A 24,120-nucleotide genomic window follows, 5' to 3' on the forward strand; every position below is an offset into this window, starting at 1 on the left:
TTACTGATATTCTTCGACATACTCTAGGTGGTAAGGCGTATACTGCAATAATTTGCACCATTGCACCGGAACATGTATTTCTTTATTCATGTTTGCTATTGCATCGAGATGATATAAATTTTACTTGTGGAAAATGACTATCGTACGTAGGCTCACATAGAAGAGACAAAAAGAACTCTTGAGTTTGCCAGCAGAGCAAAACAAATCACCACTTGTGTTAAAAGTGAATAAGGTATGCAAAAAGATGCCCGTTCTGTTAATGAGCTCTTGAGTTTACGTTATATTAAATTTATATTTATTCAGATAGACGACGCAGATGACCTGAAGGTTCAGAAGACGTTTGACAAATATGAGGTGCATTCGATCTCCTTGTATCTTTTTTTTTTCCCGTTGTTTTAGATACTGTGTGTTGCATGTAATTTCCAATGTTCAGAGACTAGAAGAAATAGCAAACATGGAGGATGAAAATGATGAAGAAAGTGAGGAGGAGCATGGAGAAGAGGGTGAAGAAGAATATGATGCTGGAGAAGAGGGTGAAGAAGAATACGATGCTGGAGATTACGGAGTAAGTTAATGAATTCTGTCATGAATTAAAAATATTATGTTTTATATATTTCAAGTAAGAGGTCAATATGGTTTCCTCCAAACACAGGAAAGATATTCTGGCAGCAGCGAAGAAGACGACGTGTGACGCTTGTTCGATATATTCCACGAAACAGTACTATATCCATGTAATGCAATTCATTGGGGTTTAAAGATACATAACTAGTATAGTGGAAAAATACTTTGGCAGAGTTTCTCATAAATAGGGCTATCCAAAATTTTACATCCATTTAAAATTTCACTTTGAAAGATCACCATCATATATAGTCTTTGATTTCTAACATACAAGTTTAGCATCCAATATTAGGTGTACTTACAAGACAAACCAGTTCTGCTTATAACTAAAATTTTCCCATTCCCCAAGGCTAAATGGTTCATGCATCAGCAGCCCTTGGAGTGTAAGACCACAAGCTAAGGTTTTGGAACAAAAACTCCAGCTTTTACAGCGGTATCTGTTAGGATCCACTGAGAGATTCAATATATACAGGCTAACTAGATAGAGAGTGAATCTTTCATGTACGTACTCAAAGATGAACCCAAGTGTACTACAGTTCCACCACACTAAAGGTTGACTTCTGCCTGGATTAAGATGAATTGAATTGTTGCAGATTCCACGCAACGAAGTTTGCTTAAAAATTCGATAGCCCCCGGTGGCCATATAGCTGCCGAACGAGTGTACGTAGTCAACCGAAAATGGGATTTCCACTGAAACGAAGCGGGGTTTGAACAACATGCGCTGCAAAATACTTGGAAACGGAGTAGCAGATGCATAGACATTTTGCGTCCACGATTCTCTCAAATATTGAGATGATTAGCTCTGCCGGGAGACGGTTGAAATAGTTTTTCTTCAAGCTCTTTGTATCTTTCATCTTCCAATGATGATTCAGAGCCAGAGGAAAAAATGTTGCAATTTTTTAGTATTTTGGTGTATAATATAGTTCATTGCTTTGGTGTATATCTTATAATTCTTAAAAGATTGCGGATTTGAGGAACTCTAAAAATTCAAACAAAATAGAGCTAGTATGTCTTTTGTGAGACGGTCTCACGAATCTTTATCTGTGAGACGGATCAACCGTACTGATATTCACAATAAAAAATAATACTCTTAACATAAAAAGTAATATTTTTTCATTGATAACCCAAATAAGAGATCCTTCTCACAAAATACGATTCGTGAGACCGTCTCACACAAGTTTTTGCCATCAAAATATATTTATTGCTTGAGCAATCTTTATTTTTTTTTTTTTAAAAAAAAAAACAAACCTATTTTCAAAATTTCTTATCACAAAAAAAAAAGGTTAATGATTTTTTAACTCTATCAAGGGATATAAATTATTAATTACCTTATTTACCTTAATTAGCCAATTGGTGATATCTTTAATTTTAGTGCAAGTTATTCAAAGAATGCTTGATTATAAAGTCGTATATATTTGTTTTTAACTCAATTCAATCGGCTTATAATTGGATTAGATCCTAAATTCCTTGTTCATTCCTAAATTACGAAGAAATCTTTTCTTTTTTTTCCTTCTTAAGTTCCGTAATAAAAAAAAAAATACTAATTTAGCCGATATATTTTCAGGACAATACACTCAATTTCTATTTCGACATATCAGAATTATTCTCAAGATATATAATTGATATGGCATGCCGAATACTGTTATAATATTATTATAATTTATATAATAAAACTTTTCAAAAATTTATATAATAAAACTTTTTCAAACAAATATATATGGTAAAACGAGACAATATTATAACACGAATAACGATAAAGATACATCCAATATAGCGTTATATCGATATTTACAATCATTATATCGCGATATTTTGACAAACTGAATTTTTTGTGATGTACAAATATTGATGTACATGTCACATCACTCTTATAATATTACTTCAGTCGTGCCAAGTGCCAACTACTCTACATAGATTATGGAATTTTTTCTTTCCATTTGGCAAATATTTTCTTTATTTTTAATTAAGTCGATTTTTACAATTTGAATCAAAACCAAAATTTTGAAAAGCCATAGATTTATGATGTATATTTATGATTTTTTTAGATTTCGAATTTTTTGAATTTTGATACTTTGGAATTTTGAAATTGATTTTCTGCACTACTTACAATATTCAGTTATAATAATAATAAAAAATACTCCAAGAATCTACTAGGTTGCTTAATTAATAAATTAGATATGGTCACCTCCATTCTTGAGGTGTTTACCCAGACATGCAGTGCAGCGTATTACCGTTACTTTTTTTTTCAAGCAATGAAACATGCGTCTACATTTGTATATGTATTTTTTTAAACTTTATTTATTGTTAAATACATAAAAATAATTAAATCTAAACCAAAATTCCTTTTTATTTAATTGACATTGTTAACAACATATGTGGCTAGTTTTAAAGGTATTAATCAAAATTAATCTATTCAAGTACAAATGTTAAAGAAATAAAAAAATGGGAAACAAATTATATCAATGTTAAGTATGAAGAAAAAGTAATTATCGTAATAAAAAAAATTGAAATAAAATAAATTTATAATTTTTTAAAAATTAGTAATGCAATTAAAATTTGTAATTAGATCTTATCCAATTTCTTTTTCATTGAAAGAGATCTATCCATCGGTAGACATGAAAATAAGTGATTGACATAAAAGGTTTTAGAATCTAACTTGCTAGACCTTTAGGCCTAAAATATAAATCTATATGACAATTAGCAAGCGCAGATGCAGATTATGACTTAAGCTAGAGATGTTTGTAATATTATACGTAAGAGTTGTGGTGTAGATTATATTTTTGACAAAGCAAAGGCTGTTGAGGCTTAGGCTTAGGAGTGTCAAAATCAGACACGACCCATCAACCCGAAAAAAAATTTGGTTTGAGTTTGAGGTTTTCGAGTTCGGGTCAAATCGAGTTAGACCCGATAAGTGGCCCGAAAAAAATGATCGGGTTAGGTTGTGAATTAAGCTTGAAGTTATTTATGATAACAGGTTTGCAACCTTTTGCTATGACAAGCGAGCACTTGGGCCGCCACACATCGATTCGGTATTTAAAGAATTCGGTGGAGAACCCAAGTTGGTGATTTATTGTTAAATTTGCTCGTGAATTATTTAGTTCTGGCCATATTGATAAGTTGCTTTTGATACTGGGTGAGAAAATTGAAGATAATGCATTTCTAGATTTGATTAAAAGGTTGTTTGAATGTGTTTGGTATAAAAATAATTAATTATGGAAGCTCAATTTAATGTTGAAGCCTAATTAAATTATATAAGCCCATAACAGATTACCTATTATCAATTCAAACCGATCACAACGTGGGAGGAAAGAAATGGAGATCGTGCGTAGGTAGTGGGAAAGATCATGGGCTCATGGGGGAGTGGAGAGAAACGGTACAGCGCTGGGAAGAAAAAGACATCGGCACACAGAAAACACACAACTCAACTCAGGCAAAATATGCAAAATACTCTCTGCTAAAAATTCAATCTTCAAGCATTAGTTTTTAAGCTTTCCAGTATATTTCTAGCATTTTACGTCTTCTCATTTTAGATTTCAGCAGCAAGTTATTATATTTTTCATGTCTTTGATGAACTCCTACAGTTTTGTAAATTCAAAATCATGTCAGATGGTTTATTTGCATCGATTCACATTAGTTTTCTTTATTTTGGCATTGCATTTGTTTTAGGAGACTATAACTGACGGTCGAATTTAGAATTCACGTCGCTTGAATATTTAGAAGTTAGATTTTATCATTTTCACATAAAACGGTGCATTTTCGCACCTGGCACGCCCGCAAATCAAATATTGTGCAAACATATTTTTGGCACGTCCAATGGGACCTCACTATGCCGCCAAGAAGAAAAGAAAACGTCAGTCAGGAGAGCGGGGAGTCTCTGGCTAATCAAGAGGGAACTCAGGTTTTACAGCCAGAGCAACCTACTGTTGAACCACATGCTGAAGAAGTAGATCTGCAGATTCCTACTACGTACGATCAAGTCTCGAACAGGGTGATGGAAGAATTGACTGCTATAAAGATTGAGGAGATCTCACTGGCCTTGTCTAAGGCAATGGCCGACTGTTTGAAGACAATTTTGTGTAAACCGAGTCAGTCTCTTCGAGGAAAGCAAAATACCACTGTCAAAGAGGCTGATCAGGGAAGCAACCAAGTTCATGAATCTGATCAGGGAGTATGAAACTCAAGGGCCGGTGATCCCCGTCGCCCAGAGTTTACTCTCCCAAATCATCTAGAAAGAAGATATACACCACCTCACAAGAGAGAAGAAACCTTAGGAGGAAGATCCCAGCCATATCCACGTGCTCATGGAGTGGGGAGCTCGAAACAACCAGTTACTCAAGTGTACAGCGTGACAAATCCTCTATACCAACCAGAAGCTTATGATGACATATCGCACATGGATTATCAAGGAGTGGATGGGGGCTTCTCAGGAGGTAATATTGGTTTAAATGCAGGGTTTCAAGCTCGGGGGGCAAATCACTACCATCACTCACTCCCAGCTCGGAACATTCACGTGGTTGATCCAGAAATGGTGAGAGAGGCTGTTCAAGAGCTATATGGGCCGGCCTTGAGGCAGATAGGCCGTCCAGAATTCCACAAACCCTATCCAGAATACATAGACGTGAATAACCCATATCCAAGGGGTTATAGAGTTCATGATTTCAACCTATTTTGTGGGGAGGACGGCCAATCGAGCATGGAACATATAGCCAGATTCACCATTCAGTGCAGAGAATTAGCCAACTTGGAGCACTTCAACAATCTAAAGTTGCGGCTATTCCCGAATTCCCTCACTGGGCCTGCATTTGCTTGGTATGCCTCACTCCCCAGAAATTCAGCGATGAGTTGGCAAGAGATGGAAAGAAAATTTCACATTCAATTCTATAGAACAGAGCTAGAAGTGTGTATTGCCGATTTATCCAGAGTTACCCAAAAGAAAAGAGAATCTGTAGAGTCTTTTATCGACAAGTTCAAAAAGATGAAGAATAGGTGCAAGGTGTTCCTACCGGAGATCGAGTTCGTGAAGATGGCACAAAAGGGGCTGGATTTTGAATTGAGGAAGAAGTTCCAAGGTATGGAGTTCAGGGATTTCTTTGAACTTGCTGCCAAAGTTGCTGAATACGAAGAACTATTGCGGGAAGAGTCATACAAGAAGAAAACTGCTATGGGGTCTTATTATCAGGAGGTGGAAGATGTGGCATTGGCAGAAATTCGATCAGCTGGTTCTTGCACAATTCTCCTACTAAAAAAGAAGCCAGCAGAACTTGAAAAAAAGAACAGCTCCCAACTCCCCAAAGACATACAATATACATTTGATGTGTCAAAGACCGAGGAAGTTTTTGATTTCTTGGTAAAAGAAAAATTCATCACCTTTCCACCTGATCACAGGATTCCACCCACAGAAGAGCTGAAAGGACGAGAGTATTGTAAGTATCGCAACTCCTACAATCATGCTACTAAATCTTGTTGGGCGTTCAAGAACATTTTGCAGGACAGGATTAACAAGGGAGTCTATGGCGGTGGATGATGATCATTTTCCCCCAGTAGCTTTGGTCAATGTGAATGGGACAGATTTGAGGGATCTCCTCAATGAGAAAAGAAGCCGATCCTTTGCAGTGAAAGAGCGAATAATCAAGAAATGTTGGATCCCAAAGGGTCAAATGTATGAAGTTACTGAAAGGTATAATACCGATCGAGTAAGAACATTTCAGCAGCGTTTAACTAGGAATTTTGGCGAATCCGCGGCCTCTAGGCCGAGGAACCAATATTTCCTTGAAAGATCAGTGCGTGAGAATCAAAAGTTCAGAGGGGAATCATCTCGTGATCAGCACCAAAGGTATTCAGACAGGAGAAATGCATATGAAGTTGAGTCACGAGGGGTGGAAACCAAGAAAATATCAGCTGATCAAGGCAGAGAGCGGCGTGCATATGAAATCTCAAAAGAAAAAATGCTTGAGAGCAGGAGAGCAAAGCCCAGATACGTCCTTCCAGCTAGAGGGGAGTTCAGTGAGTCTTGGAGAGTGACCCAACACAAAAAGTTCCCTAGGCCACCGACTAGGACTCAAAAGAGACGGTTGTTGAGAGAAAGAGCTATTGCAAGAAGAGATGAGTCCGCTAAGTTGAGAAATGAACCCACAATTGATGTTCCAGTCTCTAGTGAGCCAGTGGGGAGTAAATTCAAGTTTGGAAGATCGGTTACTGAGGATTAGTTTGTGGAAGATGATGATGATTTGTTGAGCGAAGAGGATGATCAAATAAGAAAAACAAATAATTTTTGCGTTGGAGAGTTTCACATCACTGTGGATTGTGCTACAGGAGTGGTGATATTACCAGAGAGGTTTAAAATGATAGAAGAAGAGAACGGGGAGTTGATGCCCAAGGACTCGGTGCAAAAGGAAGAACACGCAAATAAACTCCCTGAAGGGAGTTCAAGAGTGATTATCAAAGATGGCCACCCAAATAAGCCCCAACAGGTGATACTTGAGAAGCCTACACCGGCCATGACCAAGCACATCAGGCCGTTGTACATCAAGGCCCATGTCAATGGGAAACCAGTGTCTAGGGTCTTGATTGACAATGGCTCAGCTGTGAATGTTCTTCCAGTAAGGATGTTGAGAAAGCTGGGCAAAACTGAAGAAGATTTGATCCCTAATGAGGATTCTGTTGCTGCGTTTACCGGAGAAACCACCAAGACCATTGGAGTATTCCCCGCTGATGTCACTTTAGGGAGCATGTCGTCTTTATGTGCGTTTTTTGTGGTGAACTCCTGATAAGTGCAAGATTTGCACTTAATTTATATAAGAATCCATTTTGAAATTATGCTTGTTTCGAACATAATTATGCGTTTTTGGTTTGTTTTTGATGTCATTGCAGGAATAGATAAAAAGTGCACACGAAGCCAATTAAATGCAAGAAAACAGAGCCGTGCACCATGAAGAATAACCGAGAGCATGGTATTGGACAGAAGTGCGCGCGAGGTCGCGCCACTTCACGCGCAGCCGCGCGCAAAGGAGCATAGGTGAGAAACCAGAAGCTCGCGTGCGACATCACGCGCAGCCGCGCGCGCATAGATACAGCATGAAGGCCAGAGGCGCGCGCGCAGCCACGCACGCACAGACACGCAACCAAGGCAAGAGCGTGCGCGCGGCCGCGTGCTTTCTCGTGCCACCGCGCGTACGGCGTTCCAGAAAACTTTATAAAACGCGCGCCGCTAGGTCAGAAAGGGAGAGACGCCTTGGGGGAAAGAAAGACACGAGAGAATCGCCATTTTGAGGGAAAAAAAATACGCTGGAGAGAGAAAGCGAACAAGAGACGAAGATCTGGAGCGCAAAGATCGATCACAAATACGAAGAACGACGGATCTGGAGACAGAGACGACACTTCGGATTTGTCTTTTATTCTTTTGCTTTTGTATTTTCGCATATTTCGATGTCTGAATTTTTGAACATACATTGTTTGTATTTAGATTTCGTCATGAACTAATTTTCAAGTCTAGATAATGACATAACTTTGTGGATACGATTAATTGACTTGGTTATTTATATGATTGAATTCCTTGTCGTTCAATTGTGTTTCTTCGTTTTGATTTACTGCAATTTACTTGCCATAAATTGTGTGTTGTTTGATTAATTCTACAACTCGGGAGGGGGACTAGGATTATAGATCATTAGAAATACATCGTTGAATGTTTATAGCGTTCGGAAGGCGTATAAATTTAGCGAGGCGTGAGGTCGCGCCACTTCACGCGCAGCCGCGCGCAAAGGAGCATAGACGAAAAACCAGAAGCTCGCGCGTGACCGCGCGACATCACGCGCAGCCGCGCGCGCATAGATACAGCACGAAGGCCAGAGGCGCGTGCGCAGCCGCGCGCGCACAGACACACAACCAAGACAGGAGCGTGCGCGCAGCCGCACGACTTCTCGCGCCACCGCGTGTACGGTGTTCCAGAAAACTTTATAAAACGCGCGCCGCTAGGTCAGAAAGGGAGAGCCGCCTTGGGGGAAAGAAAGACACAAAAAAATCACCATTTTGAGGAAAAGAAATACACTGGAGAGGGAGAGCGAACAAGAGACGAAGATCTGGAGCGCAAAGATCGATCACAAATACGAAGAACGACGGATCTGGACATAGAGACGACACTTCGGATTTGTCTTTTATTCATTTGCTTTTGTATTTTCGCATATTTCGATGTCTGAATCTTTGAACATGCATTGTTTGTATTTAGATTTCATCATGAACTAATTTTCCAGTCTAGAGAATGACATAGCTTTGTGGATACGATGATTTGACTTGGTTATTTATATGATTGGATTTCTTGTCGTTTAATTATGTTTCTTCATTTTGATTTACTGCAATTTACTGGCCATAAATTGTGTGTTGTTTGATTAATTCTACAACTCGGGAGGGAGACTAGGATTATAGATCATTAGAAAGACATCGTTGAATGTTTATAGCGTTCGAAAGGCGTATAACTCCTCCACCAACTTCCAAGCGTTGTTAGGCAGAGATTGGATCCATGCAAACCAGTGCATCCCATCCTCAATGCACCAACTGTTGTTATTTTGGAAAGAGGATGATGTGGAGGTTGTAGAAGCGGATGGACAGCCGTTCCAAACAAGTGCAAGTGCAGTGGAAGCCAGATATTACAATGAGGATTTTGGGCCTATCAAAATTCGCAGCAATAGCAAGAAAGAAAATCCATTGTTCATGCAAACACCGACTCCAAGCTCGGTGTTGGAAAGAATCCTCAAGCCTACTGTTATCGTGTCGCCTAGGTCGATAATTCAACCGCTGATTGAGGAGATTGATGATTGATTTGAACCAAAAAGGAAAAGAGGCAGCTGCAACCTCTATATGGAAGGCACATGTGCAGCATGTACTGAACAAATTAGAAGAGGAGGAACCATGGGACACCTATGGAACTGAGGTCGTCCAAGAAGAGGAATACGAAGATGAACTTCAAGTTGATGAATTATTGATGGAGCCATCTCAAATGGAGGATGGCCAACATGAAGTACAGGACCCATTGGAAGAGATTAACTTGGGGGAGCTTGAGAATCCAAAAGTGGTGTATGTGAGTAAGCTACTGGAAGAACAGTTGAAGCAAGATTTGATCAGTACGTTGAAGGAATACAAAGATTGTTTTGCATGGAGTTATGATGACATGCCAGGGTTGGACCGAAAATTGGTCGAACACTGACTTCCACTCAAAGAAGGTTTCAAATCATTTCAACAGCCGTCTCGTCGCATGTCAAAAGAAGTTGAATTGAAAGTGAAAGAAGAAGTTGAGAAATTGTTAAAGGTCAAGTTTATAAAACCAATCAGATATACCGATTGACTTTCGAATATTGTGCCAGTCATGAAAAAGAATGGCAAGGTCAGAATATGCATCGACTTCCGAGACTTGAACTGTGCAAATCCCAAAGACGTATATGTGATGCTAATACCTGATATGTTGATTGATTCAGTGGCTAGGCATAAATTGTTATTCTTTATGGACGGGTTCTCGGGCTACAACCAGATCAAAATAGCAGAGACTGACACTCACAAAACAGCATTCAGATGCCTGGGAGCTGTTGGTATGTTTGAATGGCTTGTTATGCCATTCGGGCTAAAGAACGCGGGAGCCACGTATCAAAGAGCTATGAACTCGATCTTTCATGACATGATAGGGCATCATATTGAAGTATACATAGATGATATCGTTGTGAAGTCTAAACAAGCTGCTGATCACAGTTAACACTTGAGGAAGAGTTTATAAAGAATGAGACAACATGAGTTGAAGTTAAATCCATTGAAATGTGTCTTTGGCGTAAAAGCAGGAAAATTTTTGGGATTTCTGTTGCATCAAAGGGGAGTCGAGGTGGATAAAAACAAAGCAAAGGCTATCATGGAGGCAAATCCGCCTAAGAACAAGAAGGAGTTACAACGTTTCTTTGGGCAAGTGAATTACTTGAGTCGTTTTATTTCTAACCTCGCAGGGAATACGAAAGAGTTTTCACAATTGTTGAAGCTCAAAGACAGCGGGGAGTTCAAATGGGAAGATTCACATCAGCAAGAGTTTGATGTGATCAAGAGTTATGTATCTAACCCGCCTGTTCTGATGCCTCCCAGGTATGGAATGCCCCTTAAATTATACATCTCTGCTACTCATGAATCAATTGGATGTCTACTAGTTCAAAATAATCATGAAAGAAATGAACAAGCCATCTATTATTTGAGTAGATTCCTTACTCCAGTAGAGGTGAAATACTCTGTAATTGAGAAGTTGTGATTAACACTGTATTATGCTTGTACTATGTTAAGACATTATTTGATTCAATCAAGAGTGTTTGTGGTAGCTAAAACCGATTTGATTAAATATATGCTCAATAGACCCATCCTCTCCGGGCGGATTGGTAAATGGTCTTTAGCATTGACCGAGTTTACATTGACCTACTACCCCCAAAAATCAGTAAAAGGCCAAGCTATGGCCAATTTTTTAGTTGACCATCCTTCACTTGATGAGTTTATTGGAGAGCAGGTTGGTTTTCCAGTTTGTGGAGTGGGAGTTTGACCGTGGGAGTTGAAGTTCGATGGATCAAATATAGAAACAACAGCTAGAGCTAGTATTGTGATCACATCCCCAAGAGGTGTGAAAATCGCTCTATTTTTTAATTTGGATTTTCCATGCACCAACAATCAGGCGGAATACGAAGCATTGGTAATAGGATTGGAAATTCTGAAAGATTTAGGGGCGAAAGAATTGTTAATATCAGGGGATTCTCAGCTGGTACTCAAACAGCTATCAGGGGAGTTCAAATGCACAAGTTTGTCATTGGCTCCATATTATACCGCGGCATCCCAACTCCTAGATGATTTTGAAGAAGTGTCGTTACTACACGTCCCAAGACAAGAAAATTGGGAGACAGGCGAATTGGCACAAGTTGCTTCAGGATTGAAGATGTCTCCAGAACTTACACACAGACTAGTGTTGATTCAGAATAAAAACCTCCCTTCAATTCATCAAAGAGGGATTCAGGTAGACACGCTCAACTTGGATATAAACTTAGCTGGTAACTGGGGGGATGACATGAAACGTGCTAGAATCAACCGGGAGAGATATTCCACATGGTTTAAAAATGAGAGCTCTTAATTACGTTTTAGTGGAGGGAGATTTGTACAGGAAAGGTTTAGATGGTTTGCTCCTCAGATGCATAGGTTTCCGAGAGGCATTGGAGATCATGAAGCAATTTCACGAGGGAGTGTGTTGAGCCCATCAATCTGGAATAAAGATGAGATGGTTGATAAGGAGGTATGACTACTATTGGCCATCCATCCTGAAAGATTGCATCAAATATACTAAGGGATGTCAGCCATGTCAGAAACACAGGAACATCCAAATAATTTTGGCGGACGAGCTCCACAGCGTTGTCAAACCATGGCCGTTCAAGGGTTGGGCCATGGACTTAATAGGGAAAATCTACCCCGCATCATCTAAAGGCAACTCGTTCATCCTTGTGGCCACAGATTTTTTCACCAAATGGGTAGTAAAATTGCCTTTGAGGAAAGAGGAACAAGGGGATGTCATTAACTTTGTGAAAGATAATATTATTCATAGGTTTGGAATCCCAGAGTCGCTAACCACGGATCAGGAAACTATGTTCACGGGCTCAGATATGAGGGACTTTGCAGAAGACTATGGAATCAAATTGATAAACTCGTCCCCTCACTACCCACAGTCCAACGGGCAAGCCGAAGCGTCAAATAAAGTGTTGATAAATATTCTACAAAAGATGATGGAGGAGAATCCCAGAGATTGGCCAATGCTATTATCAAAAACTTTGTGGGCGTATAGAACATCCAAGAGGATTGCCACTGGATTGAGCCCTTTCTCCCTTGCCTTTGGCCATGATGCAGTGCTCCCATCGGAGATTATGGTGCCATCAATGCCAGTGGCAAGGCAAAATGAACTCTCCCTTGAACATTATAATGAAGGAATGATCATGGAGTTAGAAAAACTAGATGAGCTGAGAATCCAAGCGTACAATGCTCTGCTATTACAGAAACAGAAAGTTGCAAGAATTTACAACAAAAGAGTTAACAAGAAAAGCTTCCATGAAGGGGAAGTAGTGTGGAAGGCTATATTGCCTTTAGGAACGAAGGATAGGGAGCTGGGCAAATGGTCTCCCAATTGGGAGGGACCATTCAAAGTACATAATGTGTTAGACGGAAATGCATATTGACAGTCAAGTTTAGATGGTCATCCACACAAAAGATGCATAAATGACAATTATCTCAAGCCGTATTTTCCAAGTATTAGGGAAGAGAAGTAGAAAAAGTTAGTGAGTGAAGCAAACACGAAGGCTGATATTCAGTANAACTATGTTCACGGGCTCAGATATGAGGGACTTTGCAGAAGACTATTGAATCAAATTGATAAACTCGTCCCCTCACTACCCACAGTCCAACGGGCAAGCCGAAGCAACAAATAAAGTGTTGATAAATATTATACAAAAGATGATGGAGGAGAATCGCAGAGATTGGCCAATGCTATTATCAGAAACTTTGTGGGCGTATAGAACATCCAAGAGGATTGCCACTGGATTGAGCCCTTTCTCCCTTACCTTTGGCCATGATGCAGTGCTCCCATCGGAGATTATGGTGCCATCAATGACAGTAGCAAGGCAAAATGAACTCTCCCTTGAACATTATAATGAAGCAATGATCATGGAGTTAGAAGAACTGGATGAGCTGAGAATCCAAGCGTACAATGCTCTGCTATTACAGAAACAGAAAGTTGCAAGAATTTACAACAAAAGAGTTGTCAAGAAAAGCTTCCATGAAGGGGAAGTAGTGTGGAAGGCTATATTGCCTTTAGGAACGAAGGATAGGGAGCTGGGCAAATGGTCTCCCAATTGGGAGGGACCATTCAAAGTACATAATGTGTTAGAAGGAAATGCATATTGGCTGTCAAGTTTAGATGGTCATCCACACAAAAGATGCATAAATGACAATTATCTCAAGCCATATTTTCCAAGTATTAGGGAAGAGAAGTAGAAAAAGCTAGCGAGTGAAGCAAACACGACGGCTGATATTCAGTGGGAAGTTGGCCTTCTTCAGTGGGGAGTTGGCCTTCGGGGCTACTTTTGTATATATTTAGTTCTTTATTTCAAGATGTCATGTGAGGTAGGCCTTAGGGCCACTGAAATAAATATCTGTTGTTTATGATTCAACAATAAAATTGATCTGAGAAAGTGGGACAGTAAGCCACTTTCATTATTTTGAAGACCGTTTGTTTCACTAGGGAGTCGGCCTTATGGCCACTTATTATATATGAATTCGGTCGATATTTCCAATGTTTTTATGGTACGAGAAATCATGATGAAGTAGACCGTACCGCCATTATATAAATTGGTTGTTTGCATGTGCAGTGACAGACCCATGAAGTAGGCCTTGAGGCCACTTAGAATACGGCAGGAAAGAAACATAGCGAGCGAGGAGTTGAGCTCACCGAGCGGACAACGAGTAATAAAGGAAGAACTGAAGAAAACAAGGGAGTTATGCGAAACCCAAGAGGACCCAGAAGTTAACTTTGGAAGAAAAATAGGCTAACTAGCCATTTTTATATGTTTTAGCTTCATGTTGTAAGAAATTATTTGAAGTAGGCCTTAGGGCCACTAATGTAAATATTTGTTGGTTATGATTCAAAAAACAAAAACGATCAATTCAAGTTGGCCAGGAGGCCACTTTTATCATATTGGATTCATTTTGCTTCGATAGGGAATCAGGGGAGGAAATGAATGNGGCTGATATTCAGTAGGAAGTTGGCCTTCTTCAGTGGGGAGTTGGCCTTCGGGGCTACTTTTGTATATATTTATTTCTTTATTTCAAGATGTCATGTGAGGTAGGCCTTAGGGCCACTGAAATAAATATCTGTTGTTTATGATTCAACAATAAAATTGATCTGAGAAAGTGGGACAGTAAGCCACTTTCATTATTTTGAAGACCGTTTGTTTCACTAGGGAGTCGGCCTTATGGCCACTTATTATATATGAATTCGGTCGATATTTCCAATGTTTTTATGGTACGAGAAATCATGATGAAGTAGACCGTACCGCCATTATATAAATTGGTTGTTTGCATGTGCAGTGACAGACCCATGAAGTAGGCCTTGAGGCCACTTAGAATACGGCAGGAAAGAAACATAGCGAGCGAGGAGTTGAGCTCACCGAGCGGACAACGAGTAATAAAGGAAGAACTGAAGAAAACAAGGGAGTTATGCGAAACCCAAGAGGACCCAGAAGTTAACTTTGGAAGAAAAATAGGCTAACTAGCCATTTTTATATGTTTTAGCTTCATGTTGTAAGAAATTATTTGAAGTAGGCCTTAGGGCCACTAATGTAAATATTTGTTGGTTATGATTCAAAAAACAAAAACGATCAATTCAAGTTGGCCAGGAGGCCACTTTTATCATATTGGATTCATTTTGCTTCGATAGGGAATCAGGGGAGGAAATGAATGCGAGCGGGGAGTTCTAAGCCAACATATTGGTTTATCGAAATGAAGGGGATTATTAGGATCGGAATATAAGAATGAACAGAAAACTTCTTCCCCAACCAACATCCAGCATCAAATTCAACACCTTTTCATCTAACATCCATAATTCAACAACCACAACACCAAACCAACAATCAACAAATATAAAGCGGAGTCACCGCATGCAAGAACAAGAGGTAAACGTGTATGCGGGAAAGGGGTCCGACTGAAGTGCAAATGCATATACATGCGGGAAAGGGGTCCGACTAAAGTGCAAATGCATATACATGTATGCGGGAAAGGGGCCCGACTTGAGTGCAATGCATAATGCTAGGGACGAGGGAGTCGTCTTGAGTGGATGTAACATGTAAGAGCACGTAAGGACACATAAGAGTTGAAAGGTACATGTGGTTCAGGAAGCTCCAAATGACACCAAGGCTTAAGTGTCGAATTCACCGAAGAACTAAGGCCAACCCATGGCCAATTCTCAATCTAGTATTACATGTGAAGAGCAAACATGCGAACCGCATATTCAACAAGAGACTACACATCTATTCGTTTCACCGCATGTGAAAATGGCACCGTAGGTAAATGTAGAGCCAGTAGATGGGTCTGGATTAAAAATCACTGCAAACATATATTATGCAAGATGTCGGTCTCCGCTGATGCACACAATATAGCCAAGCAATGATAACCTTATCACACCCACAAGACAGAGGCTAGTGTATGGCCAAGCAGCCCCCAAATTCGTAACTCCTGCAAAATTACCGCATAAATGAGTAAAGAGGGACAACTCAAATGAGCCGTACAAATAAGCACAATCATCTATCCTACAATTCTCGGAGAAGAGTCAAGGCAAAACAAGACCCTTTGTACAATAATTCTCGCATACCTCAAGACTTCGCACATTTCAAGATTAATCATGCAAAGCGGGAAGAATGAAATGAAACTCTAACCAAGGAAATAAGAAATTATCATTATTTGGATTCCCATGTGTCCTCTAGCGCAGCCACCGTCTTCTCCGGCTGAAATTGGTTTCTTCTGGACTGATGAGAAAATATTTTTGTTCCTGGATGGATACACACCAGGAGTCTGTCTCCCAAATAACGTGCTGGCAGGTTCAATCCCTTACCTGTACTGGCCTGCCGATTTACCAGAAGGGAATTGGTACTTAGTATAGTTGAACGAAAAAAGAAAATCAATTTTCGGATTCTGGAAGCTCAAAGGACAAGCTTGTGGATATACTCAAACTCTGTGATAAATGGATGGCGCTCTACTCTAGAATATTACGAAGAGTCTTCCACTACAACGGGAATCAAATAAACGAGACATACACCAAAGGCTGCAAAAACACCGTTGAATAACAAGATGTTAGTTCAAGGGCAACAATTATTCCAAAGACTGATAATAACTCATAGCAGGATTCTAAAAGTGAATCTACGGCAAACTTTTCTTCCCAAGATATCGATGACTTCAAATGTTTCTTGAGAGAAGACTTCTTGGAATCGAGTCCATGAGAACGTCGCCTTGCTCAATCAAAGATTGACCCTGAAGAAGAAATGAGGATACTGGTGAAAGAGAAAAACACATCCTTGGAGAAATTTAACAGCACTCTAAAGGGCATACCATTGTTCTGTGAAAAGGGGATCTAATGAGGAGGATGAGAGAGAAAGGAGAAGGTCCTGGAGTGATGAGAGAGCGGCATTTGAAATTTGAAATAAAAGAGTGGGGAAATGAGCTACGTACATTCTTGGCCCATAAAAAGTGTCCCAATTCACAAAAATTAATTGGGGCTGTTACGAAGTGGATTAAAATTGGGCTCATATACAAGCATTTTGGCCCAATGGGCAAATGCTTGCAGGGGACAATTTTTTGGGCCAAAATAATTTAATTAGAAGCCCAATTTAATTATTTAATTAGAAGCCAAATTCAATTAAAAGTTAATTAGAAGCTCATCAAGTGCAGCGGATTAATTTTCAAAAACTGATCATAAAGCGCTGAAAAGGGAAAAGATCATAGGAGGGGAGGTTGAGATCGTGGCGTGAAAAGCGGGGAACATGGATGATGGGGGAGTGGAGGAAACCAGCCATTTGCTAGGAAGAAAAGAGATCGACAAACACTGAGACAAGGACACACACAACTCGCTACACAGGCAAATATTCTGCAAAAAGCTCTCTGCTAAATTTCCAATCTTCAAGCAATAGTTTTTCAAGCTTTCCAATATATTTCTAGCATTTTACGTCTTCTCGTTATATATTTCAGCAATAAGTTCTTATATTTTTCAAGTTTTGATGAATTCCTATAGTTTTGTAAATTCAAAATCATGTCAGGGGTTTATCTGCATCAATTTCCAATAGTTTTATTTATTTTGGCATTACANTAGTTTTCTTTATTTTGGCATTGCATTTTTTTTAGGAGACTATAACTGACGGTCGAATTTAGAATTCACGTCGCTTGAATATTTAGAAGTTAGATTTTTATCATTTTCACATAAATCGGTTCATCTTCGCACCTGGCATGCCCACAAATATCAATATTGTGCAAACAGTCAGTTTTTGCAATGAGATCCAATCTACTCCAAGGATTACTACCTACTAACATTGGCTTAACCCTCCTAGAACCAACGGTTCTTGATCTAGGAAACGAGGATTTTTATGGGCATATCCCATTTTCAGTCTCAAATGCTTCTTTGCTTGAAACAATATATTTGTTTTCAAATAAATTTTCGGGGGAATTGATCATAGATTTCAACATGCTGTCATCACTTGAATGATTTATCATCCAATAGTTTGGAGAAAGATGTTAACTGTGTCTCGTATTTGACAAATTGTACTAACCTCAACGCTCTTTCAATCTTCATAAATCTTTTTATTGGTTCATTGCCAAACTACATAGCCAATTTCGGCTGGTACTTGAAGAAAACTTTCTTGAAGGTTGTCACGCCCCGAGACCGGGGTTAGTCAACATCGACGTTGTCTCACAATCACATAATTGCAAAACAACAAGCATCGTAGTAAATCGCAATAACCAGTCTTTTTCATAACAAGTAACCGTCTTTACAATGCGATGGAAATAAAATGCGGAAGCAAAATACATGATAATAAAATTAAAAGACGGAATAAATTCGACTGGTCTCGAATTGGATTGACTTCATCACCATCCCAAAAGTAATCTTGCTCTTCATTCTCGATTTGTTCCTCGTTCTTATCTGGGTGGGAATGTAAGGTGTGAGTATTTTGGGAAATACTCAGTAAATGGGGGCCGATCGTGCATAACAAATATCGAGGATATACAAACAAATAAATTATCTACATTTCAATATTAAGCATGTTGAATCAAGTACTAACACAAATACGAATATTGCACTGAAAATCATCTCATTTTTTATGGTTTTTACTGATCAGTCCCCTATATGTTACTCCTCTAAGGGGCGAGGCCAAAGGAACGGTTATTATAACCCACCGCATCAGGGCCTAAACAAAGCATATCAAAGTTCGAATTTTCTTTATCATTTCTAAATCAAATCATTACAGTGCATTTCAAATACTCAACATGCTTTCAAATATTATAACTGATATCGAACGACGAATAATTCAGGGGATTTCATACCAAATGGAAACGTATATATCATGCCGATCGAATTTTCAGAGTCATATTTAATTTATTTTCGAAATATGTCATGCTCACTTTAAAAGAAAATAAGTGTGCCATTTTATATAATAATATCAAAAACCCACTTACATGATTTCGTTTGGATTAAAACGCTAGAAGGACGTGCTAAAAGAACTCCGTTCGAACAAGGTCGCGGCAAAGCTTCGAACTCGGCTGCTGTAATGCTTCGAATTTGACATGTTTTCCAGTAGCTATATTTCGAATTTCTGTAGTTACGGGGAGGGATTTTACAGTATGTGAGGTGGTATTACTACCACCTAGGTTCTTCTTATATAGGCTTGGATAGTCAGCTACAAGGTAAGTTTTTATCACTCCCTTAATGTTGCTAATTGCTTAGTCAAAGGGATGATTACACTCTTCTCTCCCAAATGAACGTGGCCTCTTCTTGATTCGAGATATACCTATGAGATTCATGCTGTAATGGTGAGTGATTTTGGCTTCCTTAAGTGCAAATGGAGAGTGATTTTGGGCTGCATGAATCTCCTCCAAGATTGGTGCACTTCCATATTGCACGGTCTTCACATTCTCCCCTCCTTAATGTAAGTTTCGACCTCGAAACTTGGATTAACTTGTCCTTCAAAAAGGTAGAGATATTGGTCTTTTATTTTCTCTTCGGGTTCCCAGGTGGCTTTTCTTTCGGTATGATTAGACTATTGTACTTTGACATAGGGAATGATACGTCGTCTCAGTACTCGGTCGTTGGTGTACACAATATGAATAGAGACATCTTCATATCAGCTCTTCCCCCATGTTACCTCTGATCATGAGCGGTTCAATTTCCATAACATGGCATGGGTTCGATGTGTATTTCCTTAGTTTGGACTTGTGGAATATATTGTGGATTCTAGACATATCTGGTGGCAATGCTATTCTTTAAGCCAATGTGCCAGTCTCTCCAGAATTTCGAATATTCCTACTTACCGAGGTTTCACTTTTTCAGCTTTACTGAATCTAATGATTCTTTCATTAGTGAGACCTTTATATAAGCTTTTTCACCCAATGTGAATTCCATTGGTCTCTTTTTAAGATCAGACTAACTCTTTTGCTGGTCTTATTCAGCCTTGAGTCTGTCTTTAATGATGGCCACTTTTCCATTGTCTCTTGGATTAGTTCTAGCCTAGTTATGACTGTCTCCTCTATTTCTTCCCTGCACAGTGATGAACGACACTTTACTTGTTGGCATACTTGTCACTTAGATATAAACTCGGTGACATCTCTTTTCATTATGCTTCACTAGAAACTTTCTTTTCAAGTGCCTATACATCTTTGTACTGAAAAGATGGATCGAGAATGTTGACTTATGCGCTTTTTACATTACTTCTTATCGAAGATTGTCGATGTCTAGCACACACAATCGTCCTCTCATCCCTAGAATTCCGTCTGGGTCCACTTGAAAATCTGACGACTTTATTTTCTTGCCTTGTTATTTGAACTTCTCTATTGACGTGTCTCGACTCTGATTTAACTTGACTGCTTTCTGAAGGCATGGTTGCACGGAGAATAATGTTAGGTTATCTTACCCATGTTTTTTTTTACTCCAAGCATCGGCTACCTTATTTGTATTGCTGGCGTTGTAGCTTATTGTCAAGTCATAGTCCTTGAGTAACTCTATCCACCGTCTTTGTCTCATTTTTAATTCTTTTCGAATGAACAAATATTTGAGACTTGGTGGCCAGTGAGTGAATATTTCACACTTGGCATCGTAGAGATAGTGTCTCCAAATTTTCAAAGCAAATATCACTGCTGCCAACTCGAGATCGTGAGTAGAGTAGTTTGGCTCATGTGGCTTCAGTTGAATCGCTTGTCTTGCATGAGTACACCTCTGAAATCTTCCTTTGATGATTCGCTGTAGATGGTAAAATCCTTGTCCTTGGTAGATAATACCAACATTGGTGTAGATGCTAACTTCTCCTTTAATGTTTGAAAGCTCTTTCAATCTCTCTCTTCAGTTGAATTCATAGTTCTTTTTTTTGCGAGTCTCGTCAGTGATACGACTAATGAAGAGAAGCCCTCGACGAATTTCAGCTAATCCAAAGAAGCTTCTAATTCCAGTTGCATTCTTATGTTTCGGCTAATCTAGAATTGCCTCTATTTTCATAGTTCCAATGATATTCCTGATATTGATCTTACATTACCTTATTCTGAATGCTAACATTGTGGTGTCTTCTGCTCTGACCTTTAGCTGATGATAGCATGTCCTCAGGTCAAGCTTGGAGAAGACTGTAGCTCCTTTAAGTTGAAAGAAATCGTCTATAATTGGAAAGAGATATTTATTCTTGATTGCGATCTTATAGAGTTCTTTATAATCTATACACAATCTAACACTTCCATCATTCTTCTTTACAAATAAGACTGGAGCTCCCCAATGAGATGCACTTGACATAATATGCTTTTTGTTTACAACTCTTAGAATTGTTCTTTTAGCTCCTTGAGTTCATCTGGAGCCATCCGGTACAGTGTATTGGATATTGGTGCTTCATCAAGTACCGAATTTATATCAAAATCAACTTCACAGTCCAAGACCATTCCAAGAAGCCTTTCTGGAAAAACGTCCGAAAATTTTCGCATTAGTGGAATATTTTCCAACTTCAGCTCATCTACTTCTTGCACTTTGTTTACCATTGCTAGGTAAATTTANGATAATTTCAAGGTAGAATAAATCAGTATCAATTCGCATATGGTTAGTGCCGACTTGATTCTACTCACTTCGGTCGATTTCGACANTTACTCTGCCAATCTACTATTGCACGGCTCTTAGATAACCAATTCATCCCTAGGATGGCGTCGAAATCGACCGAAGTGAGTAGAATCAAGTCAACCCTAACCATATGCGAATTGATACTGATTTATTCTACCTTGAAATTATCCCGATTACTATCTCAAAAATTAAAACACATATAGAATATTGAAACTTAACTCAATATCGATCTATAGTTTATTGACTTAAATTTCAAAAATTATAATCTAGTCATTACTTCAAATAATTTTTTTTTTTACTAAATCTTACTTTCATCAAAACCATGAGCATATCACGCTCTAACACAAAGGATTTCATTGATTATCATTCTCTTTGATCATTCTTAGTATCATAAAAGTCAAAACTTATTGTACTATACTTTCTTTGATATCCATCAATATCTCATAACTTATTTTATTAACGTAAGATCGTAGCCTACTTGTTATCCCAAAATAACATAAATTCCTTAACCTGAGGATATTGTTTCACAAGATATTCTAAGATCCTATATATTTAAATTTAGCGCTTAGCATTCTTAATAACCCAAACTTAATGCTTGCATAGTTAATTATTGACACAAAATCAACTTCTATAGTGGAATACCCAAAACTTATGGGCAAAAACTTGTGTGAGACGGTTTCAAGAGTCGTATTTGTGAGACGGATCTTTTATTTGGGTCATCTACGAAAAAGTATTATTTTTTATGCTAAGAGTGTTACTTTTTATTGTGAATATGGAGGGTTGGCCCGTCTCACAGGTTAAGATCCGTGAGACGGTCTCATATGAGACTCACTCAAACTTATGATATAGTTCTTATATCCGATATTCTCATGTTTGTTTTTCATAATTAAATTATCATTCTCGAGTCAAATATTTCATCTTAAATTGAAAGCTTATGTCAATAAATCTCTTATATGTATATTCCCAACCATGTAGACAAATACTAATTGTCCTCATAATATAATTCCATAAAATTTCGATAAGTAGTTCAAGAAACACGTTGAACAAGATTTTTTGAGAAAGTTTCCAAAAATAGAAATTTTGGATATTGACCGATGGATAGAAAGAATACGTCGAGAGGATTCCAGAACAGTTGACGGAATTAAATTCTGATGTTTCTATGAAAAGTTATGAGTTCTACGAAACTTTCCTTAAATGGCAAAAACGCGATTTCGGAGGTCTAAATGAATGAATTTCACGTTTCGGACCATGCCTCACAAAAAAGTTGTAATACTACTTGTTGGTCGTTCTGAAGGTGATTGCATTGTCTCTTTGCCAAAATCTGACCGATTTTTCTTTTCCCAACTGAATGAATCTGGCGGCTCTGATACCACTTAAATGTCACGCACCGAGACCGGGGTTAGTCGACACTGACGTTGTCTTACGATCACATAATTGCAAAACAACAAGCCTCGTAGTAAATCACAATAACCAGTCTTTTTCATAACAAGTAATCGTCATTACAATGCGATGGAAATAAAATGCGGAAGCGAAATACATGATAATAAAATTAAAAGACGGAATAAATTCGACTGGTCTCGAATTGGATTGGCTTCATCACCATCCCCAAAAGTAATCTTGCTCTTTATTCTCGATTTGTTTATTGTTCTTATATGGGTGCGAATNAAAGTAATCTTGCTCTTCATTCTCGATTTGTTCCTCGTTCTTATCTGGGTGCGAATGTAAACGGTGAGTATTTTGGGAAATACTCAGTAAATGGAGGCCGATCGTGCATAACAAATATCGAGGATATACATACGAATAAATTATTGAAATTTCAATATTAAGCATGTTGAATCAAGTACTAACACAAATACGAATATAACACTGAAAATCATTTCATTTTCTATGGTTTTTACTGATCAGTCCCATATATGTTACTTCCTAAGGGACGAGGCCAAAGGTACGGTATTATAACCCACCGCATCAGGGCCTAAACAAGCATATCAAAGTTCGAATTTCCTTTACCATTTCTAAATCAAATCATTACAGTGCATTTCAAATACTCAACATGCTTTCAAATATTATAACTGATATCGAACGATGAATAATTCAAGGGATTTCATACCAAATGGAAACAAATATATCATGCCGATCGAATTTTCAAAGTCATATTTAATTTATTTTCGAAATATGTCATGCTCACTTAAAAAGAAAATAAGTGTATCATTTTATATAATAATATCAAAAATGCACTTACTTGATTTCATTTGGATTAAAACGCTAGAAGGACGTGCTAAAAGAACTCCATTCGAACAAGGTCGCGGCAAAGCTTCGAACTCGGCTGCTGTAATGCTTCGAATTTGCCCTGTTTTCCAATAGCTATATTTCGAATTTCTGTAGTTACGGGGAGGGATTTTGCAGTATGTGAGGTGGGATTACTACCACCTAGGTTCTTCTTATATAGGCTTGGATAGTCAGCTACAAGGTAAGCTTTTATCACTCCCTCAATGTTGCTAATTGCTTAGTCAAAGGGATGATTACGCTCTTCTCTCCCAAATGAACGTGGCCTCTTCTTGATTCGAGATATACCTCTGAGATTCATGTTGTAATGGTGAGTGATTTTGGCTTCCTTAAGT

General features: G+C 38.6%; 1 pseudogene; it reads left to right on the forward strand.

Annotated features, from left to right (window-relative positions):
* The window catches only part of LOC140975851 (uncharacterized), a 69,255-nt pseudogene that overhangs the window by 35,102 nt on the left and 10,033 nt on the right, over positions 1 to 24,120 (forward strand).

The sequence above is a fragment of the Primulina huaijiensis genome, chromosome 4 (genome assembly GCF_012295235.1).
Source record: "Primulina huaijiensis isolate GDHJ02 chromosome 4, ASM1229523v2, whole genome shotgun sequence".
Lineage (NCBI taxonomy): Eukaryota > Viridiplantae > Streptophyta > Magnoliopsida > Lamiales > Gesneriaceae > Primulina > Primulina huaijiensis.